General features: G+C 35.0%; 1 long non-coding RNA gene across 1 annotated transcript; it reads left to right on the top strand.

Moving 5' to 3' along the window:
* The first annotated feature begins 1,181 nt into the window (after positions 1 to 1,181).
* Positions 1,182 to 21,864, top strand: LOC116420705. The gene is made up of 8 exons (XR_004231113.1): positions 1,182 to 1,235; positions 3,726 to 3,779; positions 5,786 to 5,830; positions 8,222 to 8,275; positions 12,047 to 12,100; positions 14,046 to 14,099; positions 16,735 to 16,806; positions 21,828 to 21,864. It is a non-coding gene; the product is annotated as an uncharacterized LOC116420705 (long non-coding RNA).
* Positions 21,865 to 22,211: the final 347 nt, after the last annotated feature.

Below are 22,211 nucleotides of genomic sequence, written 5' to 3'. Positions count from 1 at the left end.
CTACCCCTCATTTTACAGATGAAGAACCCATGCACTAAGGTTAAGTGACTTGCCCAGGGCTAAGTGTCTGAGGTCATACTTGAACTCATGAAGATGAGTCTTCCTAATTCTAAGCCCAGTGCTCTCTCTGCTTTACTACATAATTTCTCAAATTTGACTCAGTTATCTTTGAGAAAGGAGGTTTTTATCAGAGAAATTTGTGTAAAATATTTTGGCATGTGGTACTTTTTAGCAAAATGTAATTTCCTTGATTATTTCTTTCAATTAGATCTGGTTTTGCTTTTCCTTTGTCTGAGATCATGATTAGCACCTTTAGCCTCTTCACTTCAACTGAAGCATAACAGACTGCTCTAGCTCTTTATTTCAACCCTACACATGTCTTTCTGTCCTACGTGTGTCTCTTGTACATAATATAACTATTGGATTTTGTTTTCCAATCCATTCCCCTCTCTTCTTCCATTCTATTGATTAGATAATTCATATTTACTTATGACCACTTAATTGTAGGTTTCCCTCCAATCCATTTTCTGCTGATTATCTCTATCACTCTCATACTTTTATCCTGCCCCTTCTCAAAAATCTGTCTTACTTTAGACCACTGCCTCCCTCAATCCATTTTCCCCTTTATTTCCCTCCTCCTCCAGATATCTCAAACTTCCCCTTCCCATATTTCCCTTTGGGATAAAATATATTTTGGTACATCACTGAATGTGTGTGTATAGTCTTCTTTTTTTGAACCAATTCCAATAAGAGTGACGTTCAAGTATTGGATGCCAACCATTTTTCTTTTTACTATCAAAGTTCTTCCTTGCATGTGTCCTTTATTGTGGAACAATATCCCAATTCTACCTCTCCTTTCCCCCTTCCCTCTTTTTTTTATTTTTAAAATAACTCAGAGCATCATATGATACATAGAGTAGTAAGGTTTAAGAAATACCTTACATAAATTCTCTCATTTCATTCTTAAAACAACCTTCTGAGATAGGTGCTATTATTATCCCCATTTTACAGATTTATAAGATATTCTGATAATTCTTCTGTAGAAGAATTCTAGTCTACAGCTGGAAAGTATCTGAGATATCATTTGAAGCTCTTTTCAAATTTAAGTCTTTATCCACTATGCCATTCTTCCCTTCTCTTTTTTTCTTTGAGATATTAACCTCTTTATTTTTCATGTCCAGGGTGAAGAAGGGAAAGAAGGGAAAGATGGAAAGCCGGGCCCTCCTGGAAAACCAGTAAGTGACTATTTAAGTATAAATCGTGTGCTTGGTTGTTGAGAATTTTGTGGAAGAGATCCAAGACAGAGGTTTAGTTGGGTATAATTTAGCTGGGTATTACCCTCAGCTGGAGGTTCAAGGGAAGAAGACAATATAGAGTTGAATTGAATTGCCACTAAGTCAAGAGGAGAACAGAGTAATTAATGTAGGGGAGACTGTCTTTGGAGAGAATTGAGCGATCAGTTCTCTAAAGGTCACAGTGTAGACAAATAGAGTTTTATAAAGATAAGTAGAGGAAGAAGTAAAAAGTCAATAGATCATGGTTGGATGAGAAGATTTCAGAATTCTCAAATGTAGAAATGGATGCTCTACTTTTGGGTGGTGGCAAGTTCAAGGATATGACAATCTTTGAATATGTCTTGACTTGGGATAGAAGAGTAGGGTAAGGGAATGAGTAGATGGAAGCGCTAAGTGAGTGGGTGAGGGTGTTTGAGGAACAGTCAATATGTAGATATTAATCCTCTGGTATGAGTGTAGCAGTTGAGGAACAGGGAAACATTGTGAACCAGGCATCACGTAGTGAGTATTTGAGGCTGGTTTTGGATTCAGGTTTTCTGACTTTAGGCCCAGAACTCTATCCAGTTTACCAGTTTTAGGGAAAAACTGAAGCTCAGAAAGGTAGAACAACTTGCCTATGGCTGAACCAGGACTAGAAAAATAGAATCTTTGTGTCCAAGATGAAAAGAATCTCAGTGATCATCAAGTCCCTCATTCTACAGATCAGGAAACTAAGCCCCCCAAATATATTTTTTAAAATACATATATTTTTCCAAACTACTTTGACAGTAATTATTAAAAACATCCTTGTGTAGAAGAAATAATAGAAGAAAATGGTATTTGAAGGTGAGTTTTTTCCCCTACCTATTCATGGCTCTGCCTGATTGTATTTAGAACATTTTATTAAGTATACACTATGTGCAGTTTTGTACTGTATGGTACGGAGGGATATAAAGGTAAATCCCTCATGTCTTCTGAATTCATTGAGCTTACAGCCTGTTAAGAAATATAGGAAACATAAAGGAATATTTGTAGCTAGAAATAGCATGAGACAAGAAAACAAATTGTTGTATTATTATAAAGCTAGAAGAGAGCATAGAGGTCATATAGATCCTGAGCAATGAATAAAAGAGTAGCTTGATGGCTCCATAGTGCATAGAGTGCAGGGCCTGGAGTCAGAAGGACTCATGATCCTGAATTCAAGTCTAGATTGAGACACTTCCGAGCTGTGTGACCCTGAGCAAATCACTTCAGTGCCTCAGTTTACTCATCTGTAAAATGAGCTGGAGAAGGAAATGACAAACCATTCCAGTATCTTTGCCAAGAAAACCCCAAATAGAATTCTCTCTTGCTCTCTCTTTCTTTTTAACTTAATTTTTATAAAGATTTTTTAAATTATTTGAGCGGGAGATTTATGTTTTCTTTCACAGATTAACTTTTATAGAAATTTTTTGCATAACTTCACATGTGGTTTCTTAATTGTGGATGTGGTAATGGAGAGAACCTAGAATTCAAAAATGTTAAAAACAAATGTTAAAAAATTGTTTTGAACATAACTGAGGGAAATATTAAATAAATACAATTTTAAAAAAGAAAACCCCAAATGGGTTATGTTAAGTCAGATATAACTAAAACAAATCTGTTAGGTGGCTGCATTATTGGAATTCAAACTGCATATTTCCATTGGGCTGGAACCAATTACCATATTTTGAATAATTATAACTTCTAATAGTGAAAACTCAAATATATTCAATCACTTCATGAGGTTCATTTTTCACACTAATCAGAACTTAGAAGGGAAAGATGACTTCTGACTAAAGGGATCAGGGAAGGTTTTATTGAACAGGTTTTGAATTGGAAAATGAAAGATGGATAATATTCCAGCAGGCAGCAAAAGGAATAGAGGGCATTACAAATTGAAGAACAAGGTGAGACACACGGAAGGCAAGCATAAGATGTATACAAGGTACAGGAGCTGGCTCACTGTTATAGTTAGTAAATATGGGACAGTAATAGAGGAAAGAGCTTCACTTTGATCAAAAACTACATGGTAAGTACATACTGTATACAGAATACTAGATCAGACAGCTGAAATGTAAAATTAGCCAATTCAGATCTTCAAGAGGCTTATAATATAATGACATGGAAATACAACATAGAATATAGACAACCAATAAGTTAGACTATGATTAAGTGCTATTTTAAAGATTGACCATAGAGGAAAAGGGAATTAATAGAGCAAACAATCATTTCTGACAGAGGTGATAAGAGGTTTCCAGAGAATTGGGCCTACAAAGAAGAAAATTTTAGTACACAATTGCACGGTGATGCTATTATTGATAGCATTATTGATTATTGAGAGGGATGGTTAATCCAGTTCCACAGAAGCAAAGAATTTATAAATACTATGGTATGAATTCCTTTCTCTCCTTTTTCACTCTGTCCCTTTAGGGTCCTCCAGGAGAACCAGGCCTTCAAGGACAAGATGGTGCCAGAGGACTTCCTGTAAGTATCAAAATATCTGATAAATCATATTTGACAAGTTAAGTAGCATGAATACACATTGGCACTTAATGAAAAAAATAAGCTTTATTCTCTGAATGACAGGTTGGAAATTAGATATGGAGAAATATTTTGAAGAATACCATGCAGTTTACAGGAACAGAGAGAGGGATGTAGAGAATTCTGTCTCTCATTCTAAGCACATGTAGAATGTGACATCATATTTATCTTAGTAATAGCCATGTCTATTTATGCATAATAGAATGAATGGTTTCGACTGGAACATGCAATTCCATAGCTTCAGGGATACAGCCAAGGTTTGGGAAATGAGAACAGAGACTCAGAGACAGAAGATGCTTGTAATAAATGATTTGTCAGGGCTAGAGCTTATAGTCATAGAGTCAAGGTCATATAATCTTTGAAATTTAGGTGTGAAATAGATCTCAAAAACAGTCTAATCCAATCACCCTTGACAGGTGAGAAAACCCTAAAGCAGTAAATGGATTCACCCACAGTCATGTCGCTAGTTAAACATTTAGATGGTGCAATGGATAGAGCATCGAACTTTAAATCAGGAAGAATTGGCTTTAAATCTTATCTTAGAAACTTATTAGCTATGTGACAATGCTCAAATCATTTAACACCTGTGAATGTAGCATTTTAAAATGGGAATAATCGTTGTACCTATATCACAGTATTATTGTAATTATTGTATTTTGTATTGTAATTATTGATAATTATGATATATTTGTATTGCATTTATTTTATAATGATTGATGATGATGATGATGGTGATATGTAACATTTATAAAGTATCTTAGACATTGTACTTAGTGCTTTGAAATGATTGTCTTGTTTTATCCTCACAGCAATATAGTCATGTAGGTACTACTATTATTACCATTATACAGCCCAGGAAACAGAGATAAATTGAGGTTGAGTGAGGGTCGCATAGCTAGTAAGGATCTGAGTCAGATTTGAACTCAGGGCTTCCTAACCTCAAGCCTTGTACTGTATCCACTTATATCACCTAGCTATATAAGTATTTATTGTTTTTGTTCAGCTGTTTCCAAGGTGTCCTTACTCTTTGTGAAACTATTTGGAGTTTTCTTGGCAATGATACTGAAGTAGTTTTGCCTTTTCCCCTTCTCCAACTCATTTTACAGATAAGGAAGCTGAGGCAAATAGGGTTAAGTGGCTAACCCAGGGTCACACAGCTAGTAAGTGTCTGAGAAACTTGGGATTTGAACTCAGGAAGATGAATCTTTTCAATGATAGCTGCTATTGTGTTGTCATTATTATTATTATCCAGTGGCCAAAGAGCTATTGAAGGAATGACAGGAGAGAAATCCTAGGATAGACCTAGAGTCAGAAACAACATACTCCAATCACTTCTCTTGAAATCCTTATTTTATTTTACATCCTGATAATCGAATGAGATGGGATCTGATCACTGTTGCTTAATTTTTTTCGAGTCAGCTTCTTTTAAAACAAAACCTTTCACATTCTATTCTTAGAATGCTGGATCTAGTAGGAGTCTAAAAGCAAAATAGAAAATGATTTGGGCTATTTCAATTGTGCAGATGCTTATCCTGCATTCTCCTATGCCAAAAAGATTTTCTGGTGTGTGTGTGTGTGTGTGTGTGTGTGTGTGTGTGTGTGTGTGTGTGTGTATACTGCTCTTAGAGAGGCTATTGAGACCTCCACCATAACTATAAAGATATAGGATAGAGATGTATATTGCCCCACGATGTCTTTGTTCTAAGAGATTGATCCTTTGCTTTGAAAGGTTCTATCACTAACTACCAGGAGAAGAGAAAGGACTAGATTAGTACAGGAGGAGACAGTATGGTGGACTGATTTGGAATGACTAAAATAATTGGACTCTGTCAAGGTTAAGATATGAATGTAAATGGCCATGTTATATCATGGGACCCACATATATAATATGAGAATTTGTCCCCCTCAAGAATTTTTTTTTCCTAAAAAATTTATTATTTTTCTTCTAGGGATTTAAGGGACACACAGGAGACTCTGGTCCACCTGGCCCTAGGGTAAGTTGATTACTTGATATTAGAAACAAAAATGAACAGGCTCTTGTAAAGTCCCTTAACTTCAGTCGTTCTGATTCTGGATTCTGGGTACAACTACACCCAATTACATCAGATTATTTAAAACCAATCCTAATTCCTCTTGACAATTAAGTGTCTTGTTATCCAAGAAAGTGACAATGGGGTTTCCAATATAATGAGTTTCATAAAATGTTTTCTCTATCTGGTTTTTCTAGATGTCTTATTTCAGAAGATAGAATTGCATATGAGAATGAATGCAGAACAAATAAAATCTTTATCAGTAGCATCAAGTAACTACTACAAATGTCTGGCACAGGAATAGGCATATAGTATGTGCTCAATAACTATGATTTATTTACTGAATGAAAAGCTACTCATTGAGAAACACCACATTGTTTTATTCAACAACATTACTATCACCATTAATGTTAAGTAATTTGACTAAGTTCGTATAAAACACTAGCTATATATATTCAACAAGAATGTTCTAAGTACTAACTATATCTCAAGTACTATGGGGACACTACAACTAAAACAAAAGTCACTATCACCAAGGAGAATGTATTCACATGATAACCATGTGCTTTTATGAATATAAAGACTATTCCAAAGAGCAGTTCTTAAGCTTTTATTTTTTCTCTCAATTGTATTTTCCCTCAAATACATGTAAAGATAATTCCAACATTCATTTTTGTAAGACTTTGTGGAGGGAGTATCATGTGCATGAAGCAGTGGCTAGACCTTTCTGGTCAAGTCATGAAATGTGTGGAAGGGAGTAATATGGAAGAAATCTAGAAAGGATGAAAGTCTAGGTTGGAAAAGATTTAAATGACAAACAAAACAGTTAAGATTTGATCTTTTTGAAGTCTTATTTAATTATACTGGAAACTAAATGAATGTCGATTAATTAAGCAATGACTCAATAAATTGTTATTGGAATGTGATGGAATACTATTGTGCTATAAGAAATGAGAAAGTAAATGATTTAAAAGAAATATTGAAAGAGTTATATGAACTGGCATAGACTGAAATAAGCAGAATTAGAAGCACAATTAATACTAAAACATCAATATAATAAAAAAATGAACAATTTTAAAGACTTAAAAAATGAAATAATGATGGAATGTGCAGGACCAGGAGAACAACACCATAAAGACAGACAATTTTGAAAGCTGCAATTACTATGATCAATACAATGACCATCCGTGATTCCAAAAGATCAATAACGAAACATATTACTCACTTCTGAGAAATATATATTTTTGCATATAGTCAAAGAGGGAATTTGTTTTGCTTGATTATATATATGTGTGTGTGTGTAGCTGTTGAAAAAAAGATTTCTTTTTTGCTCTTTGGGCTGAGAGAAAAGAAAATTAATTTGTATTATTTAAGAATGTAAAGTAGAGAAACTTGGAGATGCTATATATGTAGAATGTCACATGTACTTTCAGAATAATAACAAACAGAAACAACAATAACCTGTTTTTCAGTTGAAGTTGAAGAAAACAGAATTTAAGTGACTTGCTCAGGTTCATAGTTAATGAGTGTTTGAGCCTAGATTTGAATTCTGTTTTCCTACCCCCAACTCTAGCACAGTAGTCAATGCAATACCTAGCTGCCCTAATAATATTTAAATGTTTATAATGTAAAACCAAAACACATTAATAAAACTTCTTTTTTCCTTTTGTGCCACGTCCACAGTACTTAAAATTGTTAGCAATGCTGTGAAGCAACTTTTGAGAAAACAACAATTTCCAGTTGATTGGGAACTGATGCTCAGAGATGATATGTGATTTGTTCAGGGTAATAGAATCATTACTATCATAGATTTTGAGCTATGAAAGTTGAGGTACACAGGGGTTGTATCCAAATTTCCATTGAGTTGGAGATTGTTGGAGGACAGGGGCATGATACGAAGCCAGACTTTTTTTTCCCCCTAAGTACTAATGTAATCTTTTTGGAAAATGCAACATCTCTCTTGGGTTTAATAAGGAGATTAAAGACGTTCTCATGCTGAGGCAAAGTTCTGATTGGCCTGGCAGTAGAACTTGAAGAGTTCACTGATTGTTGACTTAGAAATGCCATGCAGTAAAGGATTGGCCATAGACAAAAATGTCAGGTGGATATGGGCCAGGATAGAGTTTTGACTTGGGGCAGAATCTATCGTAATTATTTCATGTAGAAAAATATAGTAAACACACACATGAAAACACATTCATTCTTAAAAATATCCAGGCTTATCAAGAGCATGCTCTTTACTTACATCCCTCAATTTCTTTTCCCAGCTAACTCCACAGGAGCACCTTCCATAAGGACACAGATTCCCCCCATCTCTTGTTTTAATTGGGATCTTCTTGTTTTCTTCTTTTACAGGGTGAGCCAGGAACACCAGGCCCTGCAGGGAGGGAAGGGTCACCAGGGAAAGATGTAAGTCCATTGTCTATCTGTTGTGGGTAGGATGGAAGAAAGACATTTCATTTCAGGATTTCACATGGTTATCCCAGATACAACAGCCAAGGGTACAAAGATTGTGTTTCAGGACAAATCATTATAGTTTCTCAGAATACATTTCAAGGACCATCAGACACAGTTGGAAACTGTTGATGGTCCAAGCTCTGTGATGAAGATAAAGCATGGGCCTGAAAAGCCAGGGAATGATTTCCTGGACTAGGTATTTACATTTAAAGAAGGCATTTACATGGAATGATGAACACTTTGATTATTTCATATTTTGAATGTTTAAAGATTTTTAACCTTTCCAGTGTGCTAATTCCCAACTCTCTCCTCCCTTTCTTGTTTTATATTATAATTGCATATGTATTGTTAATTTTTCCTTTTGTTTTGTGATTTTTTCATAGTTAAATAATCATCAAGATAGCTAGGAGCCTCTCTACATTTAGCAGAAACCAAGCCTACAATGCACTAATTTCTTTGACTTTTTTAAATTCAAGAAAAATCCTATATTTAAGATAATCTTTTTTGATCTTAATTAATATTAATCCTTTCCTTTTTTATTATCTTCAAATTATATTGTACAAAACTTGTTTATATCTGGTTATATAAATGTTTGCTGACTAAATGACTGCAGGGCACTATGCTAATTGATCTGACATACAAAGAAAGACAAAAACATCATTCCTGCCCTAAAAAGCTAATATTTTCATGTTTGTAACTACATACAAAAAATTGCAAATACAAGATATATAAAGTGAAAATGACATGTATTCCTAGATGGAAGGCAATAGCAATTGGGTTTGTGGGAGAATATCAGGAAAGGCTGTTTGGATCTGGGATGAATATTAAAGAAAGCCAGAAAAGGTAAATAGGTAGAGGTAGAAAAGAAAAAACCTACCAGCATGCAGGATAACCCATGCAAATGCATGGAGTTGGGAGATGGAGGGACTGCTGGGAAGGACAGCAAGAAGGCCAGTGACATTGGATCTTGAAACAGGTGGTTGGGAGCAAAATGTAGGAAGGCTAAAAAGGAAAAAAGAGACCAATATGTGAAGACCTTTCAAAGCCAAATGAGAATTTCATATTCAATCCAGTAAATAAATTTAACTATGCTCAAGTTTGAGAACAGTTTGTTGCTAGGGCCACACTTTTTGCAGACTTCCAAACAGTATTCCTGTGAGAGACATAGCATAAGTGTTAATGCACATAGTTCATATATGAGGAAAATGAGGGCCAAAGTCTTTAATTGACTGGCCCATCCTCATACTACTAAATGGTTCTATAAATCAGAATACGTCCCAGATTTACTGATTTCTTCATAAATTCTCTTTCTGCTACACCATTGTCTCAGGAGAAAAAAAAAAAGAGTACTCAGACTTAAGAGTCAAGTTACAATGAAACAAGAATTTTTTTAAATGAATGAATAAGAATAAAAACAAATTCTAGACATTATTTAGGGGTGGAAAGGACTTTAAAGGTTATCAAGTCTAACTCTTCTCAATTCTTCTCTTTGGAAACTGACACGCAAAGAGATTAGATGACATACCTGGAAACAGGAAGCTAGTAAGTGCTAGAAATGAAAATTTCAGACCCAAATTCTTAGTGAGTGGAGGAAGGCCTTCTAAGTTTCTTGCAAGAAGCAGGTGCCATACTCCTTTGAGGGGGCACAAATGCAATTTACAAAAGCCAGAACCAGCAATTATATTTCATAATCTCTTCAAAATTTAAATTGGAGACTTTTCCAAAATCTAGTAATTTATGAAGCTCCTATTACATGCATTCCCCTCCTCTTGCCACATCATCATATGTTCAAAAATGGTGGATATCTCCTCAATAAAAGAGAAAAAAAAGTAATATGCATTTGGCTCATTAAGCATGCCCAATTAAAATTTTGGCTTGCCTGGGGCATAAACCCAGGTCATTTGCATTCAACCAGTACCAGTAGTTATTTCTTTTGACTTAAGACATTCTTTAATTTTCTTCAGCAAGGATGTACTGACCCTATAACTTATATTTTATTTTTTTCTACCATGGCAATGTAAAGGGAGGGTATGAATTTTTCAACTGGAGAAATAAAATTTTACAATTTTACTTCTCATGCAAGTGTCTAAGATGAAATTCAAATGCAGGATTTTCTGACTCCATTTTACCAGCTTGCCTGTAGAATATATCTTTTGGTCACTACAAAAAGACAGATATCCTAAATTATTAAAATTTTCTAAGATTTAGAGTAGAAATTTTAGTTCTTAAACATTATATAATCTAATCCGATTATTTCCTAGAAATGAGAAATTGAGACCCTGAGGGTGATTTTTGTAGGATCATACAGTTTGCAAGCAATGATCCTTGACCTCTGATTCCAAATTTGGTGGGTTTTTTTATTTTAATTTATTTAGTTTTTTGTTTTGGTTTGTTTTTTTCCTGAGGCTATTGGGTTTAAGTGACTTTGCTCAGGGTCACATAGCTAGGAAGTGTTAAGTGTCTGAGATCAAATTTGAACTCAGGTCCTCCTGACTTTTCAGGGCTGATGTACTATCCACTGTACCACCTAGCTGCCTGCCCCTAAATTTGCTGGTTTTTTGAAGCATGAGACAAATAAAATATAAACCAATGAAATGCAATCATTAAAGTCTTAAAGTTGATGGGAAACTTAGAAATCATCTAGTCTACCGTGGGGTGGAGGGAAATAGATTTCAGCAGTATAAAACAAACAAACAACTTTCCAGCAATCCAAACTATCCAACAATATGCATGACTAAGGGCAGTGAACTCTCCAACACCAAATATGTCTCTTGAACAATGGTATAGTAGAAGGAACACTGAATTTCCCATTAGAAGACCTGGCTCTCCAGGAGATCATTATATACTTCAACAACAATACTTAATGATGACCAATTCTGATGGACCTGGCCATCCTCATCAGTGAGATGAACCAAATCAGTTCCAATGGATCAGTATTGAACTGAACCAGCTACACCCAGCAAAAGAACTCTGGGAGATGACTAAAAACCATTACATTGAATTCCCAATCCCTATATTTTTGCCCACCTGCATTTTGATTTCCTTCACAAGCTAATTGTACAATATTTCAGAGTCCGATTCATTTTATACAGCAAAATAACGGTTTGGTCATGTATACTTATTGTGTATCTAATTTATATTTTAATATATTTAACATCTACTGGTCATCCTGCCATCTGGGGGAGGGGGTGGGGGGAAGGAGGGGAAAAATTGGAACAAAAGGTTTGGCAATTGTCAATGCTGTAAAATTATCCATGCATATGACTTGTAAATAAAAAGCAATTTAAAAACAAAAGAAGAAGAAGAAAACTTGGCTCTGGTCTGGTTCTGCCACTTATCACCTTTAAGACTATAAGCAAGTCACTGTATTTTCTTAGATCTCACTTTCCTCATCTATAAAAGAAGGAGGCTCAGGCAAATAACCCCCAAAGTCCTTTAAATCTTATGACCTTTTGTTTGCTAATAATCATTATCATCATTTTTCTTCTTGTTTATTAAACATTTTAACATTTGTGTTCAATAATTTGGGTTTCACTTTAGGCCTTCTTCCTGTTTCTCATTAGAATTTGTTCTTTTTTTTCCAACTGTGGGCCTGGAGGACAATATTTTCTTTCAAGGATGTTATAGGTTCTCTTGCCCATGTCTTACTCTGTTATATGCCCTTATCCCTCCTGAGATTAATCTCTGCATTAATAATAGGATGACTTGTTTTCTTTTTTCTAGGGTGACACTGGACCCATAGGGCCCCCGGGTACTCGAGGACTTAGAGGAGCACCGGTGAGTTATCTTTTGGCAACTTTTTCAATTTGTTGGGAATATTATCCCAAAGCAGATGTAAGAGATTAATGAATAAAATAATTTGTTTATCTAGAGAGCTTATCTCACAAAACTCTTTAGTGTAGGGAGTATAAATATAATAATCTCCAACTTATAGATGGAGAAACAAACTGAGACCCTCAAAATAAAAATAGCTTAACTGATGTCATTCAGGTTAAAAAGTACCAAAGCTAGAGCTTCCAAGTAAGTCCTCTGAATTCACATATATCCCTTTTTCTGTGGTACCACATATTCTCTCCATATGAAGTGTGTTCTCCCTTCTCTTTTCCACCATTGCTTTCATTGATGAAAAATCAAGTTAAGATGAAGATTATTAATAGGTTAGAAAGGAGAAATATCAAAGTGTAACCGGAGAGACACATGTGCAAGAAAGTAGCCCTCCAGGTATGCTTAGTTGTTGGTAGAAGATTTAGGGGCTAATATATATATATAAATGTATTTAAATGTTAGCTCCCTTTTTGGCCCTGTTCGGTAGAGTCACTTCCTTTTCTTTTATCAGCTTCCTCCATGGGTTACTACCCAAATTTTAGCATATCTGAACTATCCAAAGTGTAGGCAAAAAGTAACCAGACTCTGGGGATGGCCCTGCTTACAAGGTTCAGGTCTGATCTGAGAGCACATTATCTAAATCACATTCTAAAAGCTTTGGAAGACTCAGAATAAAGGATGAGTTCAGGTTGACTTTATTTTATTTAGGGGTAAAGGGAGATCAGGATCTCTGATTTCATCAATATAGGGAATTCAAGGAGGAACTTATTACCAATGCAATTCAGTAACTGTTCTACAAGTTACAGTCTTAAAAAGTTAACTGAGGTACTAAAAGATTAAGGGACTTACCCAGCATCATAAAGCTAGGTAGTAGGTGTCAAAATTAGGATTGAAGCTTAAATCATCTTGATTGTGAGACTAGTCCGTTATCCCTTATGCCAACAGTTCCCAAAGGTTTTTAGGTCCTTGTATCTCCTGACTCTTAGTAAACCTTCTTGAACCCTCATTTAAAATGAAAGGAAAGGGTCAGCTAGTGGCACAATGGATAGAGTACCAGCCCTGAAATCTGGAGGACCCGAGTTCAAATATGGTCTCAGACACTTCCTACCTGTGGGACCCTGGGCAAGTCACAACTCCAATTGCCAAAGGAAGGAAGGAATGGAGGGAAGGAGGGAGGAAAGGAGGAAGGGAGGAAAGAGAGAGGGGAAATGGGGGAAGGAGGGGGGAGGAGGGAAGGGAAGGAGAGAATGGGGAAAGGAAGGAAGAGAGGGAAACAGGGAGGGGGAGTTTACCAGGCAGTCATTAAACATTAAGCACTTACTGTGTGCCAGACAGAATCTAAAGGATAACCAGGTAGCACAATGGATAGATTACCAGATCTGGAGGCAGGAAGATTCATCTTTTTGAATTCAAATCCAGCCTCAGACACTTCCTAGCTGTGTGACTCTGATAAGTCACTTAATCTTGTTTGCCTCAGTATCCTTATCTGTAAAATGGAGAAGGAAATGCCTGCAAAGAAAACCTCAAATGGGGTCATAGAATTGGGACCAACTTAAACTTTTTAACTATATGTTCTAGAACCGTGTGCTGGTGATACAAAGAAAAGTAAGAGGTTATCACTGCTCTTGAGGAGGATAAAGGATATTGTACATAAGAAATAAAATACATTCATTAATTTCAATGAGATAATATTGTGATGTATAGTCTAAATGGATCTGTAGATGAGAAATAAAATAAAGATAAACATTAACTTTAATGGGGCAATATAGTAATTTACTAAATATTTCCTTTATCCCTTATTTTTCATAAAAGAAGGAAGAAAACAGGATGGGAGGGATTTGTTGCACAGTAGTAAAATAGAGTGGTTGCATTCTTCCCTATAATTTTCCCCTTGTAGGGTAAAAATGGATCACCCGGCTCTCCCGGAGACCCTGGCCAACCAGGTAACCCAGTAAGTACCGGTCAAATGCCAAATAAATGAAGAAATAAGTAACTTGCCAAATCCCAGGCAGCTACAGCCCATACCTTTTGGTTCTCCACTTCACCTGAAATAATCTAGAACCCCTTCAACTCTATATAGAGTAACTCCACAGGTTGCTGCTGGAAGAAGGGGAGGACTCAGTTCCTTTTTCCACCAGAACATCAGTTTTATCTCATGCAACCCCAGAAAAGGGCACATTGTTCCATTGCTGAGGGAACCAGAAGGGGATAATTGGACTGATTGCACATTACCTCAGGCAGAAGGAGTAATGAGTCTGTCTATCATCTCAAGATATATTTATGGGCACTGCAAGCAGGCAGCCTCCCAGTGGGGAGCAGAACAAATGGGAATCATCAGATGATGGAGGAAAAGTAGAAAGACTTGGTGTTCAGCCACTGGCAATAGAGAGAAATGCCAGGAAAAGAAGTCTACTGAAGGCTTCTGGGAATGGTCAGTACACAGCAAATCATAAATAGCTTTCCAAAGAGACTTTAGAAGTAGCAATGTAACCATTACTGTGGATAAAATTGCTAATGTATCTCAGACTGCAGAACATAGTCCATTCCCAGCTTCCACCATTAGATTTTCTAATTGAATTAAGAATGTTAATACTGGTGTGTGTGTGTGTGTGTGTGTGTGTGTGTGTGTGTGTGTGTGTGTGTGTGTGTAAATACACATCTACACAGATAGTTTCTTTTTTTTAAACAAAAATACCATTGAATCAAATTCAAAAAGTCTTTTCGAACCTCAGAACTAGAAGCAATCTCAAAGGCCTTGTAATCTACTTCCTACCTAAACAAGAATCCTCCTTTTAGAATTACTGCATTCCGTGATTTGATGATCCCCAAGTGGTTAGCCAGAAGATATCTACCTAAATGAGTATATTCCACTCATGCTGTCATTTTTCAAAGAATTTCTAAACCCTTATTTATTTGTTTGTTTATTTAAAAAAAAGACTCTTTAAGCCAAGAATAACTGAGGAAAATCAGCTTCTTTTATTTACAGTCATACATCATTTTTCCTCGTAAATTTATTTTAATACACGTTATTTTATGAATCATGTTGGAAGAGAAAAATCAGAGCAAAAGGAGAAAACCATAGGAGAGATTAAAAAAATAGAAAAAAGAAGTAGACAGAGCATGTGTTGATTTACATTTAGTTTACTTAGTTTGTTTTTTTTTTTATTCATACAGATGGCATTTTCTGTCCAAAGTCTATCAGGATTGTTTTGGATCACTAAACCACTGAAAAGAATTGTCTTTCATAGTTGATCATCACATATTATTGCTGTTATTGTGTGCAATATATTCCTGGTTCTGCTTGTTTCATTCAACATCAGTTCATGTAAATCTTTCCAGGCCTTTCTAAAATCAGCTTGTTCATCACTTTTTATAGAACAATAATATTCCATTATCTTCATATTCCACAACTTGTTCAGCCATTCCCCAACTGATGGGCATCTACTCATTTTCTAATTCTTTGCCAGCACAAAAAGGGCTGCCACAAATATTTTTGCCCATGTAGGTCCTTTTTCCTCATTTATGAATTCCTTGAGATACAGACTCAGTAGTGACTCTACTGGGCCAAAGGATATGCACAGTTTGATAGGCCTTTGGGCATAGGTCCAGATTGCTCTCCAGAGTGGTTGGATTATTTCACAACTCCACCAACAATGTATTAATGTCCCCATTTTCCCACATTCCCTCCAACATTTATCATTATTTTTTCCTGTCATCTTAGCCAATCCGAGAGGGGTGAGGCGGTATCTCAGAACTGTTCAATAGTGATTTAGAGCATTTTTTCATATGACTATAGATGGCTTTAATTTGGTCATCTGAAAATTATCTGTTTATATGCTTTGACCATTTATCAATTGGGTAATGACTTGGTCATACATTACTTTAATCTAAAATGCTATTTCCTGCCTTTCCCCATCCCACCACCCTGAATCCATCAGGGTTGTTTTGTCTCTGGATGACTTCTGGTTTTTTCTCAAAGTTAAATCCATCCTGTTAAAAATAATTTATTATTTTTTTTTTTGCAGATTTTCTCCATATTTTAGCACTTTGTTGTTCTATTTCTATTTCCAACTCAAATGTCCTCAAGATAATTTTGATTATTTGGGTTTCTTACTAATCTTTTTTCTTTTAATTGATTTTTCCTTCCACTGCTTCTCATCATTTTATAATGTGATGGTCCCTATAATAATATATCTATCTACTTCATAATATTTTAGAAATATACTTGGATTCTAAATTAAAAGAAAAATCTATCCTGAAAAGATGCAGAATTGTAAAGAAGTAATGAACTTACTATGTATTATAATTATCTATAATCAGGTAAGTTTAAGTCCAGCCCTACTAGGCTGTGAATTACATGAAAGCAGGGACTATATTTTGGGCAAATACATATGTCCTTGACACACAGCCAAATACTCTGCATACAGCAAGGACTTGTCTATTAAATTCAATTTCATTATGTCCTCCGTCTTCATCTTACTGTATACTGAGTGCCTTTGTTACTCATAGCAGAACAAGCATGAAGGAAGAGATTATGACTAGGACTGATCTGGATTGTTGTTGCACATGTCTGTTTGTATTTGTAGGGGCAGAAAGGAAACAAAGGTGATAATGGCAGCCCAGGTCTTCCAGGATTCCAAGGACCTCGGGGACCTCCGGTAAGCAGAGAACTCCCTGGTAGCAATCTGAGCTTTTAAGCCCTGGTTAGGAAGCTTCCTGGATTGGATATCAACTTTAAAGGCTTCATTTTCCACCCAAGCTGCATTTTTCATTAGATCATCCCAAGATTCACACAGTATCTTCTTTTCAGGTAGAATTAAATAAGTACTTGTTCAAAGGGAATAAATCTTTGAGATAGAAAGTAACCTTAAGAGATCATTGAGGCAAACCTCCTCATTTTATAGATGAATTAATTGAAAATAGAAAATTATGTATTTTGCTCAAGTTTCAGAAAATCAAAGTAACTGTGGTCATTTGCGGGGAGGCTTAAGAGGGGGAAAAGTCAGATATTCCAAAAATTAATCTATATTTCTAGACTTTGGTGTAAGGAAATTCAGAATTATTTATCACACTCCTATCCTCATTTCTGCTACTCTGAAACTGAGTCTAAAATGGTTTGAGCATTCACCTATTTCTTCTTTTGGGGGACTTAAACTTTTGAGGGTAACCAACAACCCTCAAACCCATTGATGAGTTGAGGAAATGTCTACCCCAAGTTTATGAAGACTTCTTTTGACAGAATGTATTGCTAAGAACATTTATTCCAAAAATTACAAAAGTTACTGAAACAGGTGCTGTGGAGCACATAAAATATGGTTAGACACCAAAGAAACCAAGATTACCTAGTGTATCTCTGGCCCTTGCCAGTCCTGAATTGTCTTCTCACTGAACTTTGATGACTCAAGAAGGAAGAGTGAGAGTTGACTTTGGGTGACTATTTCACTTAAATCCAATTCATGAGCAAGTCAAGACATCACCTCATGATGTCATTGATCCTCTCCTAAATCAAAGGACAAAACAACAACAATCTACCTCACAAGTTGTGGAGGAAGCACTTTTAAACCTTGAAAAGGTTTCATAAATGTGAACTACTATTATTGTCATTATCATTAACCTGAAGGAGAAGACAAATGGCTTTTGTGATTGAATCTAAGCTTCAGTTTGCAAAGCAGGACATGTCCTGAATTTTTGAGCACAGCACACAAGAGCATCTCCTTAATTTGTATGTGTGCCCACACATTTGTGATACTATTAGTAAGATCTACTCTTCTATGAGAATAAACAACAGCACTGACTTCTGAGGATCAAATGAGATAAAAATTGCAAAATGCTTAGCATATTGCTTGATTCATAGTTAGTGCTATATAAATGTTGTTCACTCATGTCTGACCCTTTATGACCCCATTTGGTGTTTTCTTTGCAAAGATATTGGAATGTTTTGCCATTTATTTCTTCAGTTCATTTTACATATGAAGAAACTGAGATGGACAAGGTTAAGTGACTTGTTCAGAGTCACACAGCAAAAAAGTATATGAGACCAGGTTTAAACTCAGGCAGATGAATCTTCCTGACTCCACATCTGGAGCTTTATCCACTGTACTACCTATCTGCCCAATATAAATGTCAGCTATTATTAATATTATCCTTAATTCCATAACTTAGTGAACCTCAATATTATCACTAGTAATTTCCTGGGTAAGTCATTTAACTTTCAGGGCCTATATTTTCTTTTTTTTTAACATGTTTTTTTTTATTTATTTAATAGCCTTTTATTTACAGGTTATATGCATGGGTAACTTTACAGCATTAACAATTGCCAAACCTCTTGTTCCAATTTTTCACCTCTTATCCCCCCACTCCCCCAGATGGCAGGATGACCAGAGATGTTAAATATGTTAAAATATAAATTAGATACACAATAAGTATACATGACCAAACTGTTATTTTGCTGTACAAAAAGAATCAGACTCTGAAATATTGTACAATTAGCTTGTGAAGGAAATCAAAAATGCAGGTGGGCAAAAATATAGGGATTGGGAATTCAATGTAATGGTTTTTAGTCATCACCCAGAGTTCTTTCTCTGGGCATAGCTGGTTCAGTTCATTACTGCACCATTGGAAATGATTTGATCTCATTGCTGAGGATGGCCAGGTCCATCAGAACTGGTCATCATATAGTATTGTTGTTGAAATATATAATGATCTCCTGGTCCTGCTCATTTCGCTCAGCATCAGTTCATGTAAGTCTCTCCAGGCCTTTCTGAAATCATCCTGTTGGTCATTTCTTACAGAATAATAATATTCCATAATATTCATATACCACAATTTATTCAACCATTCTCCAACTGATGGGATCCACTCAGTTTCCAATTTCTAGCCACTACAAAGAGGGCTGAGGGCCTATATTTTCTAAATCTGTCTAATCAAAGTGTTGGCATTCTAGAGCTCCTTCCAGTTCTAACATTCTACATACTTTGCTTTTCATATTTAATATTTTGTTTCAGCATTTTGTGTTCTGTTATTTTCCAGTTTTAATATTATGGATTGTGTTTGTTTGAAAACTCCATGTTTCTTATTCTAACAATCTACATTATAAGATATTTCTCAGTTTTAAAATACTATGTTCTTCGATTTTTTTTTTAAATTCTAAAATATTGTATTTTAAAGTATTTTCTAGTTCTGATATTCTGTGTTCTTTATTTGTTCTAATACTGTTCTATATTCTAACACTCAGTCATCTAAGGTTACTTTGCAGTTCTAACATCTTATGTTATCTATTCTCATATTTCATGCTATGTATTCTTTCTTTTTGTGTTCTAAAGCATCTTCCAGTTCTAACATTCTGGGGTTTTTGTTTATTTGAGTTTTCTATGTTCTTTGTTCTAACAGCCTGTGTTCTAAAGTCCCAGCCCAGTCTGTTTTGATAATCTATATTCCCTTCTAATGTTAAGGATCAAAAATGTGTTTCTATATTCTCTAGTCAGGATTTTGGGGAATCACTAAACAATGTCACCTCAGTTACTGATAATCTCACGAAATGCAAAGGGAGTGGAACAATAACTTCTAAAGTCCATTGTACTATTTGCTCTTTATTATTAGAAAGCCACTAGATTATAGTGAAAGAACAAAGCTTAGTCTGCTCTGAGCTGACTCAAAAGAGGTATCAATGTTTGTGCTTTCTTAATTAGCTAGTGTTGCAATCCTGAGTTTAAAACAACAACAACAACAACAACCAAAAAAAAAAAAAAAAAGAAGAAGAAGAAAAGAAAAACTGAACTCAAATATCCTTCCCCTCTCTGACTTCATTATTAAGGTCTGGAAAATGAAGGATCAGAACTAGCCAGCCCCAGTCTCTAAGGCCATTTCCTCATTGATCTCATAAATGTTTCTTGAATAAACATTCAAGGATTTTAGCAATCCTTTCATATATTGAATGGAGTAAAATGGAAGGAAGAAAGCAAGAGGGAAATAGAGTGTGCCCATTGGTAGCTAATCAGGAAAATCTAGTCTAATAACCTTTATCAAAGGCAACGAATCACTTGTTCTCAAACAAGCTCAGTGTTTGCATAACCTGGGTGTGCAAAGGGAATTGCCATGGAAAGAAAACGTGTTTGTCTGGATGAATAAATTACTTCCCAAACACCCATCTCCCTTCTTCTAAATACAGCACTACTTATCATGTTACAATTTAGCCCTTTATTATATTTTAATTATTTGATACCCAAATGGGTTTGTGTATTTTTCATCTCTGTTGCTCCTTGAGGGCAGAGATGATCTTCCAAAGCCTGGCATAGTAAATAGAACCCTGAACTTGGGACACGGAGAAGATCAGGCTTCTAATCTGACATGAGTCACTGCTTTGAAAAATGTTGGAAAAATCACTTGTCATCTCTAGGCTTAAGTTTCTTTACCTCTGAAATGAAATAATATTATAAATAATATATGTGATTTAATCTATAATGCATAAATATAAATGATAAAATAATACATATTTTTAAAGGGGGAGGGATTAGACTAGATCACCATTTCTAAAACCTTTTATTCTTAGGACCCTTTTATAGTCTAAAAAATGATTAGCTTTTGTTTATCTAAGCTATATCTTTTAATATTGATGCTATTAAAACTTAAAACTAATCATTTAAAATGTATTAATGAATTTTTCAATTCTAAAAATAAATCAATTATGTGTTAACATATTTTATGAAAATAATTATATTTTCCAAAACAAAGTAACAGTAGCATTGTTTTACATATTTTTTTTAATTTTCTATTATTTATGGCTTAATAGAAGCCATTATTATCTTTGCTCCTTTATTTAATTGTTGTGATATACAGATATGTAATCAAGCAAATAACATCTTGGTATTATTATGAAAATAGTTTTGACCTCACAGATCCTTTAAAAGGGTTATCAGAGAACTCCATAGACTTTTGAAGAACTACTGGATGATGCCTTTGAAACAAGAAATTTTATGACACCAGACACTTTTTAAAATTTATTTTTATTTTACACCAGACTTTTAACCTCCTATACAAAACACATAACAGTAGAAAGAGCATCAGACTGGAGTCAGTAGAGTACTAAATTTGAATCTCACATCTAACATTTATTAGATGTGTGACTTTAGATGTCATCTAATCTCTCTTGGACTTCAGATTCCTTATTTGTAAAATGGAAATAGTAATGTTAACTATACCTACTGAAGAGGATCATTATGAAGAGAGCTAGAAAATTACTATTATTACTCATGAAGAAGATAAAACACTTATTGCCTAGCTAAACAGGAGTGTTAGAAGATCAAGTTGAAATCATATTTATATAAGGACTTTCTAGACTGTTCAGCATCTCTATAAAAATGTAAGAAATTTTTTTTTTCTGGATTTCTTCATCCCTCCCTTTCTCAGTTCCCTTAAACTTACAGGAATTTGCAAATGGGAATATAGATTACATTACCTTAGAATATAATCACTTATGGGAAAAGACTTCCTCTTTTGTACTTGTATCCCCAGCACCCAGAAAGGAGCCTGACACAAAGTAGTTGCTTAATAAACATTTGTTGATTGTTTGTGATAGCCAGTGATATTTAAAATATATTTGTCACTTAGAGGATTGGCTAGTTGGTTACCATTGACATACCATGCATTTCTCAACTCTTTCATAATTGTTAATGTTTCACAGGGAGAACAAGGAGAAAAAGGCATTCCAGGAAAAGAGGCAAGTACTGAGCATGTTTTAATCCTTTTATTGATCAAATGACAAAGTAGATTTGAAAGGACTTTGTATACTATAAAATATTTTGTTAACTGTATAGCCAGACAAGTTTTAAGGATCAGGATTTTTTATGCAATATCTCACTCTTCTAAAGCAAAGCAGAGAGTTCTGGGAAAGCACCCAAGTTAATGGCATCCGATCCACCAGTTATATCAAAATTTTATTATTGTTCAAATTCATCTTATAAATTCATATCTTTCTATTACGAGTTAGGTGTTCTTGAAAACAAATCAGGTATTGTATTTTTAGATATGAGATTTTTTATAGGCAATACACATCTTTTTCAATAAC

The sequence above is a fragment of the Sarcophilus harrisii genome, chromosome 1 (assembly GCF_902635505.1).
Source record: "Sarcophilus harrisii chromosome 1, mSarHar1.11, whole genome shotgun sequence".
Lineage (NCBI taxonomy): Eukaryota > Metazoa > Chordata > Mammalia > Dasyuromorphia > Dasyuridae > Sarcophilus > Sarcophilus harrisii.
The sequence above is the reverse complement of the archived record's forward strand: the minus strand, read 5'-3'. Positions and strand labels throughout refer to the sequence as shown.